General features: G+C 47.1%; 1 protein-coding gene across 1 annotated transcript in view; it reads left to right on the forward strand.

The window, feature by feature from the left end:
- Positions 1-233: 233 nt before the first annotated feature.
- LOC120908687 (mucin-19) overlaps positions 234-27,363 on the forward strand; it is a 56,353-nt gene continuing 29,223 nt past the window's right edge. Inside the window, exons 1-2 of the mRNA XM_040319949.1 lie at positions 234-2,974; positions 7,336-7,394. The gene's annotated coding sequence lies outside the window, so the exon portion shown is untranslated. The remainder of the gene's footprint in view (positions 2,975-7,335; positions 7,395-27,363) is intronic.

Consider the following 27,363-nt stretch of genomic DNA (forward strand, 5'->3'; position numbering starts at 1 on the left):
TTTGGGAGGAAAAGGGTAAGCAAATCGCTTGTATCACCCTTTAAACAATAAACTAAAAGAAAACACAATTTTTAGGACAAGAAACAACCCCACGGAAGGTAAAACGGATGCAATTCCAGCACAAAAACCAACCCCCTTTCTATTTTGGCCAATCGCGAACCAGCCGCACACCGTGTGCGTTCGGGGGTTCGTGCCCGACTCGGGTGCGCGCTCGGGTCTGGCCTGGCCGCGTTCGCATCGGCCAGCACATTTCGTGTAGAACCGCGGTCGCGAACGGTTTTGGTTGTCGCGCTGCCGTGCTGTAGTGCGCCTTCCGCTCCCAACACCCAGCCACAAATATAGAGACACACAAGGAGAAGAAGAGGAAGTGGAAGCGGGGAAAAAACAGTCCAATGGTATTTGCGGCCGTGAATAGTACGAAAAAGAAGAAGAACTAGCAGCAGCCAGAAGTCAAGTAGAAGTGAAGCAAAAAAACAAAAAACAAATCCAACCGTCATCGAGTGGGCAAACGGATGTGAATTTGGCCGTCCTAACTCTAGCCCTTGTGCATCTCTCTCTGTGTATGTGTGTGTGTGTAAAGTGAATTGTTGCAAGTGCGCTCTGCGGTGAAAGAAGGTGCAACAACAGCAGCACGGGAAAAGGAGCAGTAGGAAAAAGCACTTCACTGCTATTGAGAAAAGAGGAGAAAGAAGCAAAAGAAGAAGAGGACGGCGCATCGAAGTGAACATAAAGTACAGTTAGAAGACAGCGCGCACCACACACATTACCAGCCGGGGCCGCCTATTAAAGTGTGAGTGAAAGAAAGAGAGCGACATAGTGACAGCTAGACACGGTATGAAGGGGGCGGCACCACCGGAGGAAAGGCAAAGCAAACAGTTGGAATTTGGAGTCGAGGAGCGCTTGCTTTGTTTTCCAGTGCACTGCCACCACCACCACCACCGCCGCCAGAAACAAATGCACGACGACTAATTTCGCGACCCCCGCGTGCGACGGAGCAGAGCACAGGAGGAGGACAAGAGCATTCCGTTGCACTGTGTGCGTGCGTGTGTGTGTACTTTTTTGTGATTTAAGTGAAAAAAGACACTGAGGTGTGCAAGATTTGTTTCGTGTATTTCTCACCCCCATCAAGAATCCCGCAAGCAATGTGTGTGTGTATGTGCACTGGTGTGTGTGTGCTATTAACGTGACGTGAGTGCGTGCGTGAGAGCAGTGTGTGTGAGTGTGTGCATTTGGCAGCTAATTAAGTGTCAATTGGCAAACCGTCCCGTATTTAAAAAAAAAACTCCCATCTTCACGTGCTTTCGTGTGTGTGTGCCTGGGGGTGTGTTACAAGGAGACCTTCCCTTCCCCTCGCTGCATCTCTTCACATACATAGTCGCACCTTTTTGGTGTTGGTTAGCAACCGACCAACCCCCCCCTTTTGTTGCTGATTGAGTAATGCGCTCACTTGACCGTGTGTGCGCGCGCGACTACTTTGCTAGTGTATGTGTGCGTGTGTGAGTGTTCGCAATAGTTAAGCACCATCAGTCAGGAAATTAAAGACGGTTAAATCCGTCTCACAACCCCCTCCCGACGGCTTCCTTCGAACAAGACGTGTGTTTGGTGCGTAAATCGTTCTGTGTTGTTGTGCGTGTTTGTATTGGGGTACGACCATTTCTTGTAACGCAAGTGAATTGCTTCCTACGCGTCCAACCACAACAACAACAACAACCCTTGTAGAGGAAAAAAAAAAACACACACACGCGCCGTGCGCTGTGATCAGTGATCGTGTCGGTTCGTGCGCACTCCGGTGTGCGCCTGTGCGCTTGTGTGTAGTAGTGGTGATCGTGATTGTCCCTCCCCCTCCCGTGAGTGCGTGCAACGGCGGAGGGTTGCGAAGGGGTGCATTATCATCATCATCATCATCGTTGCGTTGCTTTGCCGAGTTCATCGTGTGTCTGTGTGCGGGTCTGTTTTTTTTCCTCATCTGTGATGCAAGTGGTGTGGCAGTGTTGGTAAAAAAAGAGAAAAAAAAAGAAAGCCACGCCACTGCGCGATACAAGAAAAAGTTTAGTGCCCTGCAGCGATATTGTTTGGGAGGGTGAGCCACCGCGCGTGTGTGTGTGAGTGTGTAAATTAGTGGATCAAGAGTGTGAGAAAAGAGCAAAGAGCTTTGCGCATCTTTCGCACTACTGCTGCAGCGTGTGTGTGTCGGAATGGTGAAAACGGTGCATTATGGTGTGTAGAGCAAATGCGATATAGCATTTTTGTGTTTTTTTGTTGTGTTCGTTACTCGTCCGCTCCCCTGTTGCTCCCCGTTTTCTATTGGTTTGTATTGGCACGCGCGCCATCCCTTTCCGCGCAACAGCTGCGTGCGGGTCGTGCAACACAGCAGCGCAAGTGACATCAGGAGCGTGTGTTAAAATAGAAATATAATTTAATTCCGCGCAATTCTGGCTCAGCTCGTGTGTGTTTGTGTGTGTGTGTGCGCGTGTTTGTGCATGTGCAGGCTTATGTGTAAATTGGCCGTACAGTGATGATGGAATTGCATCCACGGCTAGAAGCAGTAGCAGCAGCAGCAGCAGCAGCAGCATCGATAAGGCGTACCACCTCCATTTTTTCGCTGCAGCGCAAGCCTGATGGCACGTGGGGCAATGCTAGTGCAATGGCAACTGCGACGACAGTGAGCGAAGGCCACCACCAGATCCGTAGCAACGGCAACAACAATAACAACAACAACAACAACTACCTGTCTACGTGACGTTGTGCAATCGGTGGAACAAATGGAACGGCAGCGTACCGTCATCGTCTGGAGTAAAGCAGTAAAACAGTAGCATCCGTTCTACTACTTCTAATACTCTAGCGCTAGTACTAGTACGACGATTACTACTACTACTACTACCACTTCCCAACTACAGTAAGCAAATTGTGCACCAAAGCGCAACACAGCACAGCAGAGATCTGTTCCGCGAGTTTGGTGTGTTTGAAAGCAGAGGTAAGAAAGTGCAGCTCTTTTGCTTTGCTTTGTGTTTTTCTGTCTATGTGTGTGTGTGTCTGAGTCCAACAAAGATCGCAAAAGGGAAACAAAATCGTTTACTTCAATTGCACTAGCAACCCCCCCTTCAAAATTGTAACTAATGTGGGAAATTAGTATCACGATTTTCCCACCACCGTTTGTGTATCATTCTATTTTGATTTAACTCGCCATCATTACGTCATTTTGGGGGTTTTTTAAATTTCATTCCCGTTTTGTTTGTTGTGCCATCGAGGTAGTATCTCCCTCTCTGAACGGTTGTTTATTTTGCTATCTTAATGCATGATCGGGATCGATAATTGTCTGCCAGCTAGCAGGTGGTTTTAAAGGTTCATTTTGTAATTTTTGTCAAAGTAATTACCATCAACAGATTAGCTTTATTCGGAAAAAACTTCATCACCCTCATCACCTATTAGGGGATGGTGCGATAAGGGATGGTTTTTCCGTTGCAAAATGTCACACATTTGTGTGTGCTTTTGTTGTGCTTTTTTCTATGCAAATTTTTGGGGAAAACTCCTATATAATACTTTTCTCTCTAACAATGCGGATGATATTCCAACAAGGAGCTGCTGTTTATCTGTACTTTCCTCTCGGAACAGATCCGGTTTGGTGGAAACGGTTCGAGTGGCACTCTTCGCTCGATACGGGGAAAAGCATCGGAAGCGGGTTGCTTTGTTACGGTACAGTCATGGCAAAGTTTTCCTCGCTGTGGAGAAAGGTAGAGAGCGAGAGAGAGAGTTGTGAAAAGCTGCAACCATTCCTGCTGCTGCACTCGCCAACGATGCACCTTTTTATTTGCATCATTAGAATCGTTGCCATGGCGAACGAACCATTTGTCTGTCTTGTTTATATCCGTTTTGCTCGTTGTGTTAGAAGCCAGCAAAAAAAAGGAGACATACTAAAAGGAATCTCGAGTTTTATGCGAGTTTGCGAGCACTAATTAGATGTGCTGGCGCGGCGGTACAACAGATATGACATGTTTATTGTGGCAGAGAGCATCGAGGAACGATGCTTTTTTCTTCCTGTTTAGCATAGATTGAATGGTTCATGTATTGCTATTTTGTCGAGACACGGTGGAAATCTATCGCCCACGGGGCTCTGTTCTGCACACGGCGCAATTCAATTAGTCTATCGGCGGACTGCTAGGACAACCCTCACCCCCCACATCACCTTCCTCCCAGCAGGGCGTATTGTTGCGGAGGAAGTAAAGCTGCAATTCAAAACACAATCTCCTACAGTGTTTGGACTGTTTGTTTCGCCATGTACTCCACGGCCCAAGTCCGGTCTGAAAATGCTTCCGATGATGTGAAACGCGCTTTTATTTATTTTATATCTACCAGTGCGATTCTTCGTTCGAAGCATGATCATCGAAGCTCATCGTCGTCTTGCAGCCAGATTGGCAGCAGTTAATTGCGCTGCCCGCGGCATTTGCGTTCTTCCGACTGCAAAAATCGAACGCGAATCACAACAATGCTGTTTGCATACAATTCGATAACAACAGTTTGTGTTTCTTTCATTTCTTTCTTTTTCTGCAATGAAAAGAATGTTGTTTGTTGTTCTTCTTTCCTGTGCAATGAGGTGTGTGTGTGCGCTCGTTAAATTATTCATCGAACCTGTAGACGGGGGCGAGATAAAAACAAGCAACATAACGAGGCGATTACTTCTTATTCAGTGTTTTTTTGGACGACAGAATGATTTGTTTGTCGATTGACGATAGGTCGTGGTTTTTGCTTCATTTGTTTTGACTACAGCCAGATGAGAATCATTGAGGGAATTGTTCTTCCCATTCTTTAATAAAAATCTGCTAAAAGCTCTCACACAAAGCAATTGTTTGCATGCGCCTCAAGCTTATGTGTGTGTGTGCTCTACAAAGCCTTAAACAAGTGTCACTACCACCATCGATCACCCCTGCCAGTCGGCGCTGCTGCCCGCTATTATCAGCTGGCCCTTCTTCCAGCAAATGGCATATTATTTCAGCTCGCATAAATTCGCGTCATTTTACACAGACACTGGGGAGGGCCGCTCCCGAGGGTTGCGGGTTCGGGATCGTTACATAACACTGAATCAGCTCACGCCTTCCACCTCCTCCCATGCCCTCCCTCCTTCCCAAGAGTTGCCTGTCCACCCCGATATGTATGTCATCGTGTTTTGCTGACACAGATGTTCGAGTGCAGAAACCTCAAGTTTCACGGGAGTTGTTTGTGCGTTGGGTGGCAGACTTCTTTCGTCTTCTGTTTTTTTTTGCTGCTGCCTTTTTCCCTTTCCAAGAAAACCAAAAACCTCCTCGCCCTCGTTTGCCTTCCCCTCTGGAGGGTTGTAGGGGTTTGTTGGGGTAGGTTTGGGTAAATGTTACGTATCCGAAGGCTGTAACAGACTCTGTTTACCTGGGAAAAACGAGGACGCAAAGGGGCAGTGCTCTGGGACGCGAGAATTCGGCAATGGAGCCGATCTTTAATGGAAGGGAAATGGATTGGAAATGGCCTCCTCATACGAGATGATTCGTTTGGTGGCACTTTGTTTTTGGGATACGAGAAGGAGAGCAATTTCCAACAAAAAAAAAAATGGTAGGATAAAACGTTACATTTTCATACGATTCCGGGCCGGGCCGGGCTTTATTTGCGCCAGCCAGAAAATCCAGGCTCAATTTTATGGCACCGACTTTTTGATTGACCGTCGTACACTCGGGGCTGCTCTGCCGTGTTTGTCCCTGCAATACCAACATTGTACAGTGCAGAGCGTAATAGTAGCACAGAGTCCCCCAGCAACCTTTGTTCATTGTGTGGTCGATGGTCGCCTACTTCGATCGACACACACACTACACTTTTGTAATGTGGCAGAGTTTAAGGTTATGCTTGGCACCGTACTCCTGGACTGGCGAAGAAGAGGAGGACTGTGTATGGCGTTGAAGCTGTTGGTTGTGCACGCGCTTTCAGCTGGGGCCTGGTGTGCCTGGTGGCATTGAAGGTGAATAGAGCTGTGCTTTCGCTGTGTCAACGTCGTCGCTCAACTACCATTCACAAACAAAACGTTTGTGTTGAGCACCACCGGGGAGAGGGTCATCGGGGAAAGGAGGGATCGGGGCTTTATGCTGACCTAGGCATAACAGACAACGGTCTGGTGCAACGACGGTGCTGGCTGGTGTTGTTGAGTTTGTTTGCCAGCGAGTTTGCCAACTTTGCTGTCGGTTCACTGTGTTGAGCCATCTCTTGCCCTTAAATCTAGCATTTAGTCCTACTAATGTCTAGGATGTTAGGAACCTATTTAAACAAATCAAATTGACACTTTTACCGACAAAATACCAAATATTGTTTGTAGCAGCATTCGTAAAATGGTTGCAATTCCAATGAAATGCCAACAACTTCCGGTGCGTCCAAAAGGATGCTAGAAAACGCTCAGCGCCTACTCGTTGGTTTCTCCTACAAAACTTGGAAATGATTGTTGATTCCAATATGAATCATCAAACATTCCAACGGAGGAACCATTCGCGTTTGAAGCGGCTTCCTTCGTCGGGAGGAGCTGAGCTTCACGTGGGCAAGGGAGGGTGATGTTTTGTGTGTGTGTGAATTTTCTCAAACAGCGGTAATCATGTTTAAAAGTTCGCCGCAAAGCCAGTGCGCTGAGCTGAGCCTCTGAAAGGAGGGTGCCCTTGAAATTGTGATAAATTTTGCACGTGCTTCGTTGCCGATTTGCCCCAACGAAGGCCGAGATGGGGATGGTCGGTTGGAGGTCACGGTTCGCTTCCCTTCCCATGCACAACAACCGCCGCCACGAAGATTATATTGGCAGGTCGTATGGGATTGTGTGTGTGTGTTTTTCTCTTTCAATAATCGAATATTCCCAAAGAATAACACAATTGAATTTGTTGTAAAACTTTGCCGTCGATATTATGACTTTTCCGTCGGCAGAGAGGAAGGAAGAGCTTAGTTGTTGTTTAGATAGTGAATAAGCCGTCCCGTCGTACGCGCCGATCCGATCCGGGTAGGCTTTAAGACAAGCATAAGGGTGAGCTAAGGGTTAAAAGAGCACGTCACGCTCCACTCTTCCTCTCTATACGACTCTTCCGTTTGCGTGGCGGCTCCAACGATCCAACGGCGGATTTAACGATCGTGTTGTAGATGTGTGTATTTGATTCATCGGGTTGGCAGCATACCAAACCTTGTCTAGTCTTGTGTGTGTGTGTTTTTGTGCGCAACAAAGCTTTTTCATCACGTGTTTCCATAAGTATACGGTATCGATGTTTGAATTGGGTTTTCTAGAAAAGTTTCTTTTAGGATTCAAACAGTACATTTTTACTAATAATGTTTTCTTATGTACCGTTTCAGATTTTAACAATAAACACACACAAACATCGTGCTCAACATTCTACTACCATTAGTTTAAGGTGAGTCAACAAACTAGTTAGTAATGTTGGGATGAACATTAATCAACCAACATGAATAAAAGGTAACAGAACATGCTCCAGAAGCATAAGAAATGAAGTTTCTGAATGGCTATGATGTAAGCTCTCCAGCATCAGGGGTCATTGTACAGTTTAAAGAGCTTTTCAATGTTTGCTTGCCACATTCTTCTGTACGCTTTTTCTTTTGAGCGTGATGAAGAAGGCTTTAATAGAGTTTTCGACTAACTCCCATCGCTCTCAGTAGCATTAGAGCTACTTTGGGTTAGATGTAAGCGTATTTGTATTTGTAAAAAAAGTAACCATAAAGCTTTAATTTAGCCCGAAAAAGAATGCTCAGAACGGGAGTGTAAGGCATCGCAACGCAACTAATTAACTAATTGAATGCGCTTCGGCTACGTTTTCATTACTTTCACATTAATGAATCGTGAATTGAATTACGCGGTCCATAATGTGTACCAGCTTTTTTAATATACGTCCTTATCACACACCACATCTGCAAACAATTCCACCCAACCGGGGCTGTGGGCTCACTTGTTTTTTCTTTCCTCCACAGTGCTGCACGGTGGTGCATTTACATCCACAGCGCCATCGTCAAACAACTTCGCTTCCCTTCTGTGGTTCGCACACCACTACTAAATACACTGTGAACAAATTTCCCCACAAATTGCATCCTTTTTTGTTTGCAGATGCGCCTAGCGTGTGGCGAGAAAAAGGATGTGTCACAGTGCTCCGTCCGTCCGTCCAATGAGAGAAAAGGATGTGTGTGGCGGGTGTGGTGAAGGGGCAATGTTGGTTTGTGATGCTGCTGCGCGCATCAACACCCCTTGTTTGTGCGTATTTGCAGCGTATTTTTTGAGTTTCCAACCATGCGCTGGTCTTTGTACGCTGCTGGCTGAAATTAGTTTTTCGCCTCGTTTGGGTATCCGAAGCGAGGTGCGAGGTGGAGGAGGAAGGACTGGTGACGTTTTTTGCTGCTAACTTGTGCATCAAAAGCACTTCCGTTGCCAAGGGAAACGGATTCTGTGCGTGTGGGGGGTAGTGGTGGCGGTGATGAGGATGGTGCTTCTGCTGGGATCGATTTCATCACGAGCGGCTGGAAAAATGGTAAAAAACACCAGCCCGGAATGCCGGGAAAGCTGAAATGTTGCGATGATGTGCCGGTGACGTACGAAAGGTTCCTTTTTTGTTGCTTTGTTGTCTGTCGACAGTGGTGTGCGTTATCGTGTGCCAGCTCACCATGGAAACTCATCGGCGTTGCCGTACCCGTGTGCGGTAGTGTTTGTGTGTGTCACCTTTCGAATCGACCAGGAGCACAGGAGCATAAGGACGATGCGTTGTTGGGTCGTGGCTTTACCAGTTGGGGTTGGAGCCGAAGTTACACAGTTGTTTTGCTTTTGCCTCACCTCAAGAAAGTGTATGTTCACCCCCTCCCCAACGCTTCTTGGCAGTTCCGGTAGTGTAAAGGTGCGGTTGAAGTTGAGAAGTTGACGAGTAGTGAGTGACCCACTTGTAGCGACGAGCGTATGTGACGCACAGCAAAGCAAAACAACAAAAATTCGTTGCTGAGGCAACCAGAATGATTGGATTTCGGTGGTCGATCGTGACTGCATGATTGAGATTGATTTTTCGCTTTTCTCTTTTTGTGCCCACACATTTACTCATTTCAGCGTACGTCCGCGCAGAGTACGCAAATGATGCATTTAATAGTGAGCGTAAGTGGAGAGCGTTTCAGAGAAATTGGATGGTAAATTAAAAAGGGTGCAACCACCTTTTTTGAATATTTCATTCTGTGAACGATTAAAACCAAACGGATTAAGAACATAAAATGTCAATTGTCTTGCTTGGTTTTTATTACGATATTAGCAGTGCCATAAATCGGCTGGTATCTTAGCGTCGTGCTAAGCGGCTGGATTGATACTCCAAAGCACGTGAGTTCAAATCTGAAATCAACTGTGAGTGTGATGAGGCTCATATGAGGCAAGACATTTTGGTGTTGGAATTACGCTATTTAAAGATATAGCATTAGTTTAGCCGTACCTAACTTCCTTCTCCATGCCAAACACGTATATATGTACTGGGATTATTCAGTCAGAAATGAGTAACTAACGAAATCCTACCTTGCTATATAATCTGACACAGTTGTCACATTGACGGACAAGACTGTGTTGTTAGCTCTAAGGACAGTTAAATCCTTTTTAATTCGCACACCTCTTATGCTGTTTTATGTGTGTCACTGCCGCTACGAACGATTGAAACAATACCCGGTAGAGGAGATAAAACACACTTCTACCGTGAGAATCGATTCGTATCTTGCCTTCACTGCCCTGCTCCTTATCCATCAAACCTGTGGCCAAACTCGTACGAAAGACGACGATTTTTTCTGCCAACTCTTGCGTCCTCCGTGCTCAATGCGTGAGAGAGCCCGTTTTAGCATACAGATCACGTTCGATGGTTTCGTTTTTCCTGTTTCTCTGTCCACAGTGTGTCCATCTGGAGGCGCAAGAGTTAACACACACCTTCGGCGCGCTTCCATCTGCCGCGATTGCGTGCTCTATCGTCGATTGTCTTTCCAGGAGGGCCGAGCGTTTGACCGTGTCGCCGTGAGCGATCACGAACCGAATTGAGCCTTATTTCTTTTTTTGTTCTTTGCTTGGCTGTTTCTTTTCAATGTCTTGTTATTTTTTTTTTTTTGTCATAGCGCTTCTCATTTCCTGTGCCCGAAATAAATGAAATTCATGTTTTAATTGGCTCGCTGTGCGATATTATTTAAACACAAACTCTATCACTGTGCAAAGCACAGCTATCGGCAAAACAAAATTTTGATTGTGTTGTGCAAAAATATTTGCCCTCAAAAAATCCTACTTGTCGTCTTTTTATGCGCTCTCGTGGTGGTGGTGGTGTTTGATGGTGAGCGCCTCTTATGTAGGTTACAAGCATGAGCCCTTCCTTGTGCGTACGGCTTTTGTTGGTTTGCGTTTTCTTTGCGCGGCGTTTCCTCTACCGGGTGGTGGTGCGGGGTGCGTATGTCATTTTTTCGACTTTTTGCCATTTCATCAATTTCGGGTCTGCCGGTTGAGGGACCGGCTCTCGGCGGTCGTTTCGAGCCTATCGGGGCACCACCATCACACGGCTCCGATCATCGCCAACGACTTTGTTGTTGCGTATTGCGTGCTGCTGCTTTATGCTTGCCCTTCTTCGTTTCCTCCTGCTCGGTGTGCCCTCGATTTTGTGCTCGTGTTGGTGGTGGTGGCCACTCTGCCACTTGTTAGTGACCCAAATTCCACTGGCTCTCTTGTACGTTGTACCAGACGGAGTTTGTGTGTTTTTCCTCTTCTTCCTTTACAGCCATTTCATGTGGCTGTATGCTTCTGTGTGTGTGTGTGTGTCTGTGTAGGATATTACAACTCACGCATTGGTTGTGTCAGATTTTGGTGGACATACATTTAGCGCTTGCTTTCCGGCGAAATAGGGAAAGGTATTTTTTCGTCGGTCCATTTCATTTTGTCTTTTGCGTGTGTATGTGTGTGTGGGGATGAAGAAGCATAAAAGAGCAAAGCTTATCTCTTGTACAGAGCTGTTGAACATTAACAAACTTTGGCCCTAGTAAACATCAGAAAACGTGCCTCAAAATCACATTCGCCGGCAAATTACTTCAAGATGTGTGGAAAGTGAATCGTCTTTGGTTATATGGGTTGGCAGCACAAAAAACCGGCGTCATGAGATGCAGACAAGCTGAAGCCAATGTTGCGAGACTCCGACTGAAGAAGGATACACGTACGTGAGCTTGTTAGAGGTCGACGGAAAGTGGTGGTGAAGAAGAAGGCAGGGAGACCATTGCCTTCCGACAGCAGCAAGTAAAACGCAAGCCATAGTAGACCAGTTCTGTCCTTTTGGCGTGATTGCTTAAGTAGGTCACATAATGAGTGTCGGTACGGCTGTGTGTATATACATAGTTGATTGCATGCTTTATCATGTGTCGTGTGTGTGACAAGGTGATGAGAATGAATTAATGAGGGGGGGCTGCTTAGCAAACTATTTAGCGAGGCTTTCTGACCCAATATTGCACAATATTGACCTTGAAAACCGATAGGAAGATGTGTTTTAAAGAGTTCAAACACAGACCTCTGGTGTATTGCAGACTTTGATGTTATCACCTTTACCACGGGGCATTGGGCAAGCTATAAGAAGTTAATGTGTTAATGAACGCTACATTGATACAAACGATTGCGTTACATGCGTCTCTCATATTCTGCGTCACATACCTTCACTATTGTGATAATGCCATCATTCAGCAGCATCCAGACTACCCTCGGCTCGGCCTGTTGCAGAGTGATGAAATTGAGCCACGAGACAGCGGGCACACAAGTACACATGCCCTCATCTCTTCCCTACTAGCGTCATCACCTGCTGCGTTTCAGAGGTAGAGATCAGAACGGGAGAAAGGAAGGAAGGAGAGACTGTATGTAGAATATCAACACAACCTACGCACACACACGAACACCAGACGTATCAGCAAATGCTGCCAATTGCAAATGATTGTGCGCAGACCGAAATTGTTGGCAAAACCCAGCAAAACAAGCTCCTTCCACACAAAGTCGCGCTTTTATTTGCTCTTTATGCGTGGCATGAGTTTTTGCGCTACGAGCTGTGAGCGATCAATACCAAGGGAGGAGAAGAGGGTCCCGCATCTTCGTAAAATGACTGCTCCTTTCCCACGTCCCCTTGCAAAGTTGCCAAACTGTCTGTGGGGCCTGTGGGTGGATGGTGTTTTGTAGGACGCCGCTCTTTTTTTTCGGGAGCATCATTTTCAATGCCAAAGTAATTGACCCAATTGTTTGCCGATGCGATATGCTTTGGCGGGGGCTGCCGCTGCCACTGCGCTGTTGCTACCGCTGTTGTCTTTTAGGTGTGTGGGTGAGACAGAGGGTGATAAGCGGTCTGTTGCTGGCGTTTAAAGATAAGGGAAGCTCCCACACATTCTAAAGCTTGAGTGCATTTTCTGTGCACAAATACGCTTACACAGAAGTGATTCTGGGATTCCTCTCTTTTGATTGGGATCAATAAAAAGCCCCCTTTTTGCGAACGATAACCACAATAACACTTGTCACAGAAAGATCTAACGAAGACGATTTCCTTCAGTCTTCAGGTCTTCGTTATGCTGGGCCTAGATTCGTTTGGAAGTTGTAAGTAGCATTGCATTGTTGTGGTTATTTCACTACCACGATTGTACTTTGTATGCGCGTTTTTCGCCTCTTTCTTCAATGCTTCTGTACAAGCTTCATTCATTCAGCTACAAGGAAATAGCTGATTGCGAATAAAAAGCTTCTCCCTTGGGGCTCTAGCTTCCCATTTTCCCTGGAGGTGAGTCGTTTTTTGTTGCTGCTGTTCTGTTTAAGGGCCGTCGTAGTTTTCTGCTCCGTTTGTGGAAAGCTGCACTCTCCTCCTGTGTGTGTGTTGTGGGGAAACGGAGAAGCAAAGAAGCACAACATCCGGAATGCTTTAGTGTTTGGTTTGTGTGTTTGCTTCGCGAATAGTAGAAGAAACCTTGGAAATGGGGGTGTGGTATATGGGAAGGAAGGAATAAAAATCCCGACCCACAACACTGGCAAGTGGTATTTCCATCATCAATCAAATGATACGCGCCAGTAGAGAGGTAGAGGAGGAAGAACGGCTCCCAAGGACACACAACCACAGTCCTTGCTGCCACACACAGAGGGTCGAACGATTTTCCTCTCTCCCAACACAACTGCAGAACTGCTTTGTGTGCACTTGCGAACAGTAGAGGTGTCTCGTGCTTCATTTACGGTCTAAGATGGTGAGATTTTTTTTTGTCGGTTATTGGTGTGTTTGTGCCCCAAAGGACCTTGTAAGCAACAATTTTCTGTACGCGAAGAAAGCGCGGTTGTTTGTCCTCCCTCTTCCCTTCCCTCGCGCTCGGAAACGTCGTCGTGTGGACGGGGGGTGGGATAAAGTTTGTTTTTATGTCCTCGGCTAGGCCACTCCCCTGCTGCCGGTCGTTCCGTGTTCCGTGGGAAAGAAGGAAAAGTTTATGCGCCCGTTTCCTTCGCCCTCAATGTCCCTGACACTGCTGAGTTGGTGGAGGAACTGGGAAGAAAAGAGGGGGAGAGAAGGGCGGGTTTATGATGGTGCATCGTTTCGGTAGATTGAACTTTTTTTACACTTTCATTACTTCCGACATCTTTCTTTTTAGTGTGTGGGAGAAGGGGTATAATATATTCTTTCCGTAGAGAAAGCTCTTCTTGCTCACACAACACACTAAAAACGATGCACTGTTTATGATCCTTTTTAAGGGGTTATTTAAAATAATGCGCGGTGTGGGGCTGTTGTCCTTGGGTTGTTTTTATTTGTTTTTGAAAAGCTAACTTCTTCTCTTCTACGCGATGAGAGGAGAAGAACACGACGTAGCAGATAAAGATTTTAGAAGTTGCTTTCGATAGTTGTGGATGTGATCTCAGGTGAGATTTGATCGGAAGCCCGCAGTGTATGTGATGTGCCTCTTATCGATTGCTATATCAAGGTCGTCTGGAGCGGATGGTTTAATTCGCCCATATGAATCAGTGATCGCAAATGCATGCTGTAAAGCTCATTTGATAGAAGAACCTTGGTGTAAATTGTTGTAAAATCGATTGGTGGGTTTCGCTCTGTAATATTTAAAAAAATATTTGTTTACTCTCTCAAATACGGATGGTAGATAGGTAAACAAGTGTAAAACTCACTTCGCGTCCCGCCTTATCGTTTTCCCGTGCCTGTTAGCGTTCAGGTTTTGTTTCTGTGTGTTTGTGTGGATTAACTTTTCCACGTAATTTCGCTTCGCTTGAATGGCTTCACAATTGTTGCGTCGCCAGCGCGCACACCAGCTCGCGGTGTTATGCTGTGTGCTGCGGGGCGCTGTGTTCAAGAGTGAAAGCGCGGTCTGACAAAACACACCTACCTTCACCACCACCGTCTCCTCGGCATCGTCCTGCGGGGCAGTTTGGCACTACAAAAAGCGGTGAAAGCGATACTGCTAGATGAGTATCCTTCCTCCCTTGCGTTGATAATGGGAAATTGTGAAAAATCATCCATGCTTTCACTGTCAAGTACAAGGAACACGGAAGGTAGCATGCATCAATCCCTGGAGAGCGACATGTTCGGGGGAGATGAATATGAATTTGATGAGGCTGCTGACAAAGATACTGGAAAATCGGCAATGAAACCTGTAATCCAGAGACACACCGTGTTGTTGTTTCGGAATGTGTTTCATTCTTAAAAATAGACCAATTAAGAACCTGCCTTGGGTGGATTACATTTACATATCATTGATACCATGTTCGGGAATGTAATGTTGACATGTATTGGGAAACGAAAGAGACATATAAAAATAGATATTGAACGTTTTGGGGGAACGTGTGTGTGTGAGTTTTTAACGAAAATCTGCGGCATGCGTGCTATGGTCACGTCGTAATTCGCATACTCACCTTTATCGTCTTTCGTAAGGTTTCACTTTCGATTTTTGCCTCCTCCACGCTTCCCCTTCTACCTCGCTCCCTCCCTGGCGGGGTTTTATTGCACTTTCAATCGCTTTCTCATTAACGACTTCTTTTTCTCCTTTGTTTGCTGTAAATTGTGTTACCAGCGGCAGCACCGCACCGGCCACCGGCAGGGATTCCTCTTGCTTGATGACGCGATATAACAGGCTCACTCAACCCGACGAAAAAGCGACGATCATTATCTCAATGTTGCTGTTGTTGAGACAAACGCTCATTATGATGATGGCATGTGCTGCTGCAACGCTATTACTTGCAATCATTTACCCTTGATCGGCTACCTGCGCTCGCTGGGGATGAAGAATGTGCCCACATCCCAACAGGCGGAACGCATTTTCTTCGTCTCCGATCGCTAGAGGACGTACACAAAAAAAAAAGAGAAAAGGAAATGCATCACACTCACTACTGCAGAGGCAGGGGTTCACCCTGTAAACGCTCACTGTGTCGTCGAGTGTGTGTTGTTGCGCTGGTTGGTGGCTGGCAGGTTTGGAGTGTGCGTGAGAATTAACCGCTCGATTGCACTTTCTTACCGCTCTCGTTCACTCACCCTATCTCTCTCTTTCTTTCTTTCGCTTTGTCTCTTTATTTCCTTCTCTCTACTCTAACCGTTTGCTCGTCGACCCAACCTTTAATCAAAGTGCGCAATGGTGTGTGGTGCATTTTCTTCACCGTGCGCGCCAACTCAAGTGGAGCGTCAAGCTTCAGAGCGCAGTTCGCTTGTGCCTCGTGGTACGATCGCAAAGTGGAGATCATGTGCTTCTTGTGACTTTACGATGATGATGATGTGAGTCAGTCTGTGTGTATGTGTATTTGTGTGTGTGCGTGTATTGAATAGCAAAGTCACTCGCGCGGTGAAAGTTTTTCCATCCGTTTTTTTTCTTCTCTCGTTTCACTCAGCTAAACGGTAAGAGGAAAGCATAAGCTCAATGTTTTAGAGGGTCTGTTGGAAGGGTTTTGAGTGGTGTTTGATTCATGCTAGCATTTAAAGTATTTTAAAGATTATTTGTGCAGTAAAGTTGAGCTCAGATAATTTACAAGGAGATGAACATTTCCCAAAAATGTTGCCATATATCAGCATTATAGCTCTCTGAGGGGCAGTATCTTGATGCAGCATGACGATGGGTGCATTTCGGCCATCCGTCGTACCACGCAAAACATCAACTGTGTAATCCCCGTTGTGCACGGGTGATCTATTTTTGTGAGGTGAAAATTACAAGCCGCTCATATTGCAACAAGATGATCGAGAGCGAGAGAGAGAGAGAGAGAGCGAGAGAGTGTTAGAGATGCGTAGAGTGACTGACAGCGATTTAAAGTGAGACGCAACGGCGCAGTTAGAGTGATCCGTGTATGCTCCGCGGGGAAGTAGGTGTCTTAAGGAGCGGGCGGACAACGAGTCGGACGATAAAATCACATCTGCTGGTGTGGCAGCGTTGGGTTCGTTACGCTGTGAGAACGCTAGAATAAAGACCGGAAAATCAGCACCATCCGGAAAACATTCGAAATCACTCAACCTAACCTCACTGGCGTGTTCGGGGAGGGTTGGTGGTTGTGTTTGAATTGTACGGTATTAGTTCATGTGCGTTATTGTTTCAGAGCACGCCACACACACACAGGCTAAGGCGAATGAAGTTGTGTCTTGTGTTCGGTATCACAGGAGGTGAGTGACACTTGTGGGTTAATGACGCACAGGTTTTACATTGTTGGCGGGCGTCTCGTCGAGCTCGACGAAGAACGCACGAGAACATACAAGGGATCTTAGTGTAGAAACGGGTAAAACTGTACGGGTAAAAAAGGACCCACCAACCGATCGTTCAAATGTGTCTCCTCTCTGTGTGCGTGCGTGTGAGTCATTGATTTTTGGGATGTTTGAGCGGGCGGAACGACCGAGTTCAAGAACGGTGAACCTGAGATGTCTCTGTATGGTTCTTTGCCTGTTTTTGCCGCTTCACTCGTTCTCGCTCGCAACGGCTTTAATAGCTTAACTCTGTCCCGTTTCCCGTGGCAACAACGGCGCGCGTTCAGGCCCCGGCAAGATAAGATCCGCATTATGTCTTCGCACCTGAGAACCCATCGACTGCAGCCGCCGCCGACCTGCAAAGTGACGTATAGGAAGCCATTAATCAAACATATAGACGCACCACCCACCCCCCGTACCTTGCAAGATCTTCATTGGCGTTTGCATTGCCGTTCGGCTCGCTGCAATAAAACTGGAGTGCGTACTGTGCGCGCGGCTTCAAGGCCATCCTCCAGGTTCAATGGCGCAGTGAATACTTCACGTCACTACCCACACACACACACAGACACAAACATGTGCGCTCGTTGAGCAATTCCTTCCTGAATCGATCTTCCTGAAGCGGGAGAGGAGGGGGTAGGGGGTTTTGTTTGTCCTGCTTGTTGACGAAACTCACCGACGGGCAGAGAGGGGGTCCAATATTTAACACATATTTCTATTAACATTGCCGATCGTTGACAGATCAGCTATGACAGTCGTAAGAGGAGAGATGTGAGTCGTTTGATTACAACAAGCGCGCACGCACACACCCTTTACACACTCCGATTGTAGTGACAGTTTGACAGGAAAAATGAGTGATCTTTAGTTAGCTAGGAAGGAAGGTTTTAGCTTCGCCTTTTGCTCAAGCAACCACTGACCGACCGACTGTTTTGCCGTGGAAGGGCATGTGTGTCGCTTTTATGATGTGCTTTAACATATCTGCAAGCTCATCCACTCGTCCGGATATGGATGGGTCGTTTTTTTCTTCTTTCCTCACATTAAAATGCCAAGGACGTCTGCCGCACAAGACGCAAGACACTACTGTGTGTATCCTTTGCACCCGGTCTACCCTGTGTGCGTCCCTTACACAGTATGTTTTATGCGCTTTGGAATTTCCTTCACCCAAAAGGTCACTCAGAGCTTTTATTCCATGTAACTGCATAAAAATGCATCATTTGTTGTCATTTTTCGAGATGCAATAAAGCCACAAGGTAGAAGAAATTGTTCTCTATTTAGAATACATTCTTCGCAGGGCCCATATTACTTTATAGTGCTATTAAATGGTAGTGTGTTTCTTACCGGTGCAATTCTGTTTCGTTCCACCACGCCCCGATAGAGCGAACCAACAACCACCACCACCACCACGTGGGGCTAAAGCTCGCGTTCATTCGCGGTCAATGATTCGTGCGAATGGTGGTTCTACGAGGGCTTTTTTGCTGTCCTTCTTTGCTTTAGCGCTCAGGTTGTTCCACCTCTGTACTTCGAACGTTATGAATATTTATGTATATATCAAACAATTTCAGTCCATTGCTTCCGCGCCGTTTCCCCGTCCGCCGCCGCCGCCGTGTGTACAGTGATAATCGTAACATTAGGGTTATCAGTTGCTCAGATGCTTGTAGAATTGCTTCTACCCGATTGCTGGCGCGCTGTGTTTGTGTGGTCATGTTTAATTATGATGTGTGTGTGTGTGTTGCTTTTTTTGTAAAGAAACTCCCCATTGAAACAACAATCAATGGGAAGCAATTATGTAACAAGCGTGGCAGTACAAGTTGGCAATACATTTGCTCTTGCTTGCCTGCTGTGTGGCGGTGTATGATGTTGTGCATCGTTTGCCACTGGTTGATTACGCTGCTGATCGTCGTCTTATCTACGGGCAACCGTCGTCGATTCGTCATACTAGTACTGTGCACGAGTGCTTTATCAGCAAAAGATGTTTATAGCAGTGTGCGCAACTTTGTACCGTTTGAGAAGCGGGGAAATACTGAACGCCCTATCGGGCATTAGGAACACTGCGCTTCCTTTAGTTTTTATCGCAAGGGAGTAAAGAGAGATGGTTTGGGATATTGTAGCTGATCTCAAGGGAAACATTTCGGCTGCAATTTTAGGTAATAAAAATCGAAGAGACACTGCAAGACCCAAAACTTGGAAGGCCATAATTTGTTAGGGTTGTAAAAACCCAAACATACGGAAATGTTCTATGTTTTGTTGTTGTTGATTGAATCTGCGCATCCAATGTGTGGTGTAGACCTGCCTGCCTGCGGAGTTGCTAATTTAGCTGTGAAAATAGACATATGCCTAGATTCCCTTTGCCGGGGGAGGTACACGCAGAAGGGCACGAACCTATTTATAAACACCCTCTTTGGGATCAAAACTCGGGATGTAAGAGAGTGGTTGATGATTGCCAGAACTTGGGAGTGTTCTGTATTGAGATTTTATTTCTTCTTCTGAGTGTTTTTTGTACCTGATTGGAGCGTATATGGAGTTTGGAATTTCATAACATAATCCTTGAGTAAAAACTATATATCAGGATGCTTGCAGTGCAATAACTATGTCATTGAACCTGGGGAGCCTTAACCTTTCTCCATGAACGTGGATACTTACGTGGAAGCTGGATAGAAGTGGTTTAATTTTGATTATGTATTTATATGGGAATGATTCCAACTCCAAAAACAACAACAAGCCCAAACAGTAGTTTAACGATTGCGGAAATTAAAGCAACAGCTCCATATAAATGCCTGACCAGCCTTTTAGAACCTGTTCTGACATCGGTTAGCATCGTTAGTGTGGCTCTCCCAGCATCTCGAGGGCACAAGGCGCCATAAACGACGAAAAAGAAGAGGTAAATTATTGGGCCTTGAGCTACCAAGCCCGAAACTTGTAAACTGAAGCCATCTGCATGTTGTTGTGGACGACCCTGAATAAGTGGGACATCGCTGCTGCTGCTCCAACGAAGAAAAAACGGTTCGATTTATCACCGACACTCAATTTTCCCGAGCGGAAGCTCTCCATTTTCGTCAGACTCTCAGTGCCCGTTGTTCTCGTTCGGTTTTTTGGGGGCGCAATTTGACGAAACTGCCCTCATCATCCCCCCCGGGTGTGTTGGAATTCCCGGTCCAACGGGTGGACGCTGATCGTCAGGGAAATCTCTTTGTGTGCGCTACAGCTTCGAAATTCCCTCAAATCATCAAATTCCAGCAAGGGAGATAGAGAGAGAGCGAGGCGCCCTCATTGGTTTAGGCACACACGCGGGATTATCCATAGCTATTCTTGCGGACTAAAGCGTTTTTTTATGTGAAAACCCTCCCTTGACGTGTTCCGAAAAAGAAGCAAAAGCAGCCAAGACGACGGCAGGAAAGGGAAGGCAGGCGCACACGAACTATCATTGTGTTCTTCGCGATCAAACACAAGCGTGCGCGAGCGCGATCTTGACGACGGCGGACGACGTCGATTGGAGTTCATGAACGAGCAACTGTGAACGGGGTTTGAACTGGTTCCGCTGGCAAGCCATGAAGGGCCCCATGGCTCCCGAAGGAGGGGGGGTGGGTGCTGGGGGAGGGCATGATTGTGCGCGATCGAGTGATCGAAGACGCGCGTTGCGGCAGCAACACCACGCAAACCGGTTTGTCCTTCGGCAAGAAAAGATGTTGGAGAGGGTTTTCGGTGTGTATGCTGCTTGGTTCGCCTGACTGTGTTAAGCTTAAACTTCGTTCGTTAACTTGCTTACATACGGGGGGTTGTACGTGTGTGTGTGTGTTGGTTTTTGTTTCTTTCGTTGCGTTGTTGTTACTCCCTGTGTGCGCCTTCAAACTTTCGAGGTTTCACGCGGTTCGTTGTTTCCAAAAGCGAAGGAAAAGACAGACACCCCGTCCCACACACAGATACACACAGTCGTCGTCCCCCTTCGCGCGGAAAGGAGAGAGATCCTTGGAAGTTTTGGGATTGTTTGGTGCTCGTAGGACGAAAGAACGGTTTGTGAAGTTAGTTCAATATTTTGTAGCTTATCGTTGATTAAGCTTGCGCCATTGTGCTGAACCGAATTTAGATAGTGAGTGGCGAGGAGAGGAGAGCCAAATGTTGATTTTTCGTTTCGTGCTTCTCCCGACCGACGACGACGCGTTGATTCATAATGATGGGAACTTGATGGGAACATTTGCTCATTAGAAGGAAAACTTTTGCTTGAAAGTAAACGGGGAATATAATGGGAGAAAGGCTGGCGCGATAGCAAAGGGCGTGTGTCTTTAAAAGCGCTGTTTTCGCATTAACCTAAATTGTCTAGACCTTTATTGTTTTTAACAGTTCGAAATGTTGTGTTTGTCTATAGTAGCTGTAAAAGGGTTTTCATCACACATTCCCTTATTTTAAGGGTATTTTTGGGTCATTTTTACGCACAACAGTATTCCTATGCGGGAACGCTTGAGATGGGAATAGAACCAGCTACGGGCTTGCAGATGCAAACGCTTCTATTCCTACACCAGCGAGATGTTCCAAACGTTTGAAGATTATTTAGAATCTGGTTGATATGAGTTGAATTGGGAGCTTAAACTAAAAAAACACAAATATTTGCGTCCAAAACAACCTTCCTGACCATATCTTTGTACTCCTTTAAAGTGTACTGAAATGAGCTTGTTTACTGCCCGGCACTGTTTTCGCATTTCATTGGCGTCATGTGCATTATTACACTCAACCGTCCGCGGGGAAGGGTCGCACATACACAAAATCGTAGAAATTCTATTACGTCAACGAAACGGCCGTCGGGCCACTTCTCGCGGGGCCTCTTTGCCGAACGGTGTGCTGGGGTCCGGTCACTCACTATCAAGCTCGACGCAATTGCACGTACACTTGGAAACACACACACTCCTCCCAGCCCTTCCGGCCGTTCCCTTTATCTCTCTCGCACCGAGATTATGGCATTCAACACGGTCAACTGTGGCTGTGTCAAAGCTGTGCTCGGGAGACCGACCGACCGGGCATCATGGTGCCCACGTGCCACGTGAGAGAAGGTAGGGAGGGCGAGAGGGCATGGGCCCTATGATGCGAGATTGCGTACAAACACACGAGCCAACACCGGGGTTGGAATAGGGGGGGGGGAAGCTGCTGTGTGCGTGTGTCAAGTGAAGCAAGCGAAACATTCCACTCCACCGCCGCCCGGTGTTAATGCCGAATGATGAGACCCAGCCATCGAAAAGAACTCGGTGGGAGGGCGCGAGGGCGTCTTACTCACTTGCACACGCGATGTTGACCACCCCAAACCTTTGCTGCTGCTCACCCGCCCCTGCAGTTGGATGGACAGTGGACGGAAACGGCCACAAGGAACCTCTCGGCTGCTGCTGCTGCTGCTCTGCTGCTGGCGGAAAACACGTGCCCTTGCTGTCTAAAATTAGTTCAACCCGGCCCCGTCGCGCACTGGCGTGTGTTGTTCGCAGCGCGTCAGCGGTTTTTCCTCGGGTTTTTCGCTTTCCCGTCTAGAGTTGTGTGGGCAGAGTGTGCGTGTGTGTGTGTCTGTGTTTAGGGCAATGCTGTACAGAAGGGCCCGATTTCGTCTATCAAAAATGGGATCCAACTCTCACACACAAACATTGGGCGGTTTTACCGGAAGGACGGTTTTAGGGCAATCCGGGAATCCGCTCTCGGCACAATCACTGGCTTTGATGGATTCTATTTTGTGTTCCAAATAATGATTGAGTTAATAATGGTTCGCTGAGTGTGTAACGCGGTTATAGGAGTGTTTAAAAGCACGTTCAAAATCATTTCAAAATCTGGATATAATTTTGCAGTTAACTCAGTTTTGGACAACTCAGTTTCCGTCGAACTGACCTGCCCAACTATCAATCACAAGCGGGTCGTTTGCAGTGACTTTTGTATGACAATGTAATGACAGCACACACTTTCATTCCAAACAAGAGTGCAACAAGTGGGGCCGGAGCAATTGCAAATGTGCCATGCAAAGAGAAGAGACATTCTGCAACGATACAGACACATTTTCTCACGAAAAAGCCATCTCACGAACTGGCCATCTCTCATCTCGGTGAGCTTGGGCGCTTGTTGCATCTTTCCCCCGTCACACACACACACACATCACGACGCGAACCGTGGGACGTGACGACGCTCAAGTAGGTGTGACGTTGGTTTTGCGTGCTGATTGTGTGACACATGACCGGTGGAAGGCGCAGGGGATGGTTTTTGCCAATTGCATCTCAGCATGTATGTATGCCATCCCCCCTCAACAAACGAAAGGCACGACGCGAATGAACGATAAGCGAACGCAAGAGCGAGCTTATCGTCGGTTTAACCCGGCGGCGAGCCCGAACGACGAGAACGCGTCAATGCTGCGGCGGCGGCGGTTTGTTTTTAACCTTACTTTTCGTTTCCCCGTGCATCCTCGTTTTTCTGTGTGTTTGTAGAACCGGAACCCCGTCCCGTGATGCATCTTTTTCGCAAAGACACTCGTGCAGAAGAAGAAGCAGCAGCAGCAGTGCCGAGAGTCAGTGATCTTTTTCGAGCTCATCAGTCACACGCCACAATCTTGGCCCCTTCCTCCTCCTCCTCCCTCTGAGTGTGGCTAAGTGGCGGGCGAATGATAATGTTCATGTTGTGTGTTTACGGCTGCTGCTGCTGCTGCTGCTGCACCAGAATGGAATGGTCAACGTTCGCATTGCGCCGTTCTATTCTGAGCGTCGAGCACATTCCGAGGCCGGTCCGAATGGAGGGGCGAAGTCTCATTAGTAGGCGATGGGGCAAGAAGAAGGAAGCGCGCACACACAAACCAGTTAGTCAGCTGCTTCGTCTGTCAAAAACCTTTTTCAGGGCCGTCCGGGCAGCAGCAGCGGCAGCAGGTTCGCGGTTTGAAGCGCGGGATGATGTGCGCCTTGCGCGTTTTTTCGGCAATTTCGGCGTTGCTGCCTCCGTTCTAGTTTCGCAAACCCCCCGGGGGGATGGACGGGGTGGCCGAACGATGCAACGAACCATTTTGAAAAAGTTATGCGACTAATGCCCTTTTGCATGCATGATCTTTCGGAAGGAAATGTCCTTACCCGTCGTCATCTGTCTGCGTGTTATGTGGCGAGTTAATTGTTTCAATGGCCTCGCTCATAAATTCATTAACGACCGACACCTGTCAGTTGGTCACTGTGACAGATCCTTCGTTGTGCTCGAAACGATCGACGCGCACAATAAAACGCTTGCCTTTAAATTGATTTGTCATGCAAATAAGTTCAACAACTCGCATGACTGACTCATTCGACCAGCGAAAGAGGTTACTGACTCTGGGCCGATGCGGGAATGTCTGTAGACTCAAACTTCCACAGAACAATTTAGAAGCACGATCGATGCGCGTGTGTGGGTAGATTTCCGTTCTACAGCTGGTGTCGACTCCCGCTGGATCTTCTCGGACGTTTGGTTTGTTTTTCCCCCAGAGCACACACAGAGAGAAGACACAGAGAAGAAGGAAAAAGGAAGGAATTGGTATTATTTTCCATTTCCCCAACATCATCATCATCATCATCATTACGCCAACATCATCATCATCCGTTCGCCATCCATAACGGTAAACGAAGGCTAGAATCCATCTCGTGTAACTTGCCTGCCCGCGCACTTCACCTCGCGTTCGATTTCCGCCTCGTCTTCAGTGGAGGATGGTTGGTTCGGTTGCCATTTTCTCATTTCCCTCCCACTTTGTGTGCCGATTTTTTTTTCCTCCACCTCCCCGCTTGTCTAATGTTCTCATGGAGTAGAGCATTGTAGCCACTATTTTGTGGTTGGTTGGTTCCTCCACAGTGGGCTCTGTGAAGGTTTGGCTTCCTGGTTTTTAAATGGCCTCGCACTCGGTAAGACAATCGCCTCCCCGCCTGTGGCCAAATCGGCGTGAAAAAGGAGGTGAAAGAAAGTGCAACCAAGATCTCAATGACACCCCAACATCGCGTCACGAGCGCCTTCGCTGCGAGCTGAGAGCAGGAAGGAATGTGGTGGTGATGATTATCGGCGAAGGGGCGAAGATCGCCTTTTCAGCCCAGCGTGCGTTGTTCGCGGGCCACCCGGTCTCGCGCAAACTCGATCTCGAAGGAGGTTAATGGCAATGCAACAACGCGCTGTAGCGTAAAACGCGAAGAGAAGGAACTAAACCGACCAACGACTCTCCTTGCCCACTACTGCCACTGGAACCGGCTTCAGCCCTTCCCGTCGTCACTCCCGCGGGTCTGTGCGTTTGGAACCGGTTTATCTAATACACAATCAGAGGGGGGGGGGGAGCATATACAATGTTCCTCCGGTGTGTGGTGGCCTCGTCGGTGACCAAGTGAAGTGGCTTCCCGTTCGACGGAGGTTTTAGGAAGGACAGGGGTAAGACAGACAGGCGGGAGGGGATGGTTTCTTTTCGTTTTGTGCGACTTTTAACGCGCACGTATTTTTCCGGAAGCGGGCACACGAGGAAGGAAACTGGAGATAATCGGTTGACTTAAGGAGAGATAGAGAGAGAGAGTGAAAGAGAGAGCATTTTTTTCGTTGTTGCTAAAATTACATCCGGACACAACGTTTGCGATGATGCGCTAGGAGAAGAAAAACGAGATGAAACTTCCGCACTTGTAGTAGACGCAGCTAGTCCACCAAGCCTCTTTAGTACGTCTGGAGCACTTTTGTATGCTTAAAATGTATGTTGTTGTGGTGGAAAGGATGAGACACAACCTTCTTATCTTATTCTCGATTCGCCAACCGACACACAACGGACATTCTATTTCTGGTGACACTTCAGATGAGAATCGAACTACGTCCGTGTTTGCTAGCGGACCAACGCGTCTACGATTAGACCACCCGGCAGCAGCTTTAAGAACACCTTAAATTACCCTTTTAACAACCAATGTTTGTCTCGACGAGTTATGTATCGTTGCTTAAAATGATGATTGTGATCGTAATTGCAATCATCCATCAATCACAGTAATGTACTACAATCGCACCCGATTAACCGAATGATACATAACCAATAGCCAATGGCGACATGAAATACGCGAATTAAAGTGCGGAGAAGTTAGTGTAAAAATAAATTTTAACTCCCTGCACGTGTTACCAACGCGCGCTGTTGTACACAAAAGAAAGCTAGATGCGACCGGGAAAATCGACCGAGTTAGAAGGGCTATTTCAAAAGGGGGGGGGGGGGGAGGGGGAGGTGGAAAATGGCGGGAACGGGAATGGCCAACATCTGGTTCTATTTTCCGAGCGTAGTGTGCGATATTGCAACGCTCTCTTTGTCCCGCACACACGCGCTCAGCGACTTGCCGCTTTGCTTGCGTCTTTTCCCTGCCGGAAACTTGTCGACGGTTTATTTTCATTAATGCGGAAAGGGAAAAACTGCACATATGTGCACAACTGACTCCTTCATCTAATGGGTAGGGCGGGGGCCCACTAGCTAGCTAGCTCGCGCTAGCGTTTGGTGTAATATTTTAAAACATAATCGTTTCGGTGTGGTGGGTGTTGGGTGATGGTGGACGATGCTATTTGATGCCATTTTAGATGAAAAGTAATTATCTCTAGCACTAGCGAACGGGTCTTCTGTCTTGGACCAGCAAAGTAAGGGAAGTATCGTAAAGTTGGGGAACTTTTACTTGAAATTTATTTTCTATTTTCCTTAAAATTGTACCTTTAAGAACTTTTCTTTCGAGTTCTTTACACGGTTACAGGCAGAATGCATTTTCGAAACCATCCACACAAACGAACCTGCCCGCGAACGGCAACAGAAACGCAGTAGGCGCGCGGGTTTATAGCCAACGAAATGCCGCGTTGTAATGTGCGTGTTGAAAACGTTTCCCGCCGTAGGGTGGTAGGGTGGCTATCAAGGTGGGCTGGGGTGGACCGGGTGACACGATGCGAATGAAAAATTGTGACATGCTCTTGTTTGGGAAGTTGGCGAGTTGTCGTGTTTTGAAGGTATTTTTAGAAGTGTAAACACGGTGGGGTGTGAGTTCGGTGCTGCTGCTGCTGGTGCTACCACCCCCCGCGAGAAGTTGTGTTAAGAATCGTTTAAAAGCGCACACAAACACACGTTCATTGCTATAGTTGAATGATTTTGTGCCCTTGTGTGTGTCTGTGTGTGTGTGTGGGATGGGAAGATATTGAAAACGCTGAAGCGTTGTTTATTGATGCTAAAGCGGAAACGATCGCGGATGGCGGAACTGTTGTGTGTGTGTGTGCAAGCGAAGGGCTTAAATTGTTAAAGTCAGCTTAAGGTGGGATTAGTTCGATTTAATTATAGCACTGCCGGGGGGAGGATGGCATAATTCGTGGCAATTTGGGCATCATTCAATGGTGGTTGGGACATTGTAAGATTTATGCTTTGAAATGATAAAGTTAGTTTTTGTGTATATTTATTAATGATTTTCTCTCGTTGTTCTTTCGTTACAGGTTGGTATTGAAATTCAAACAAATGACCCAAATGACACCCATCTGGCATGTTGTACGGGGTAAGTTTACGGAAGAAAAGGTGCACCATTCTGAATGTAGTAGTTCCTCTTTGTGTGTCACCTCCATCAACACTCCCCCGACCACGATTTGGCTTCTCTTCTCGATTTGCACAACAGCGTACTGCGAGCGTGTGCATGAAACAGGGCAGAACTAACGGCGCCGGTGTGTTCTGTTGGCAAAGCAGACA

Source organism: Anopheles arabiensis, chromosome 2 (genome assembly GCF_016920715.1).
Source record: "Anopheles arabiensis isolate DONGOLA chromosome 2, AaraD3, whole genome shotgun sequence".
NCBI lineage: Eukaryota > Metazoa > Arthropoda > Insecta > Diptera > Culicidae > Anopheles > Anopheles arabiensis.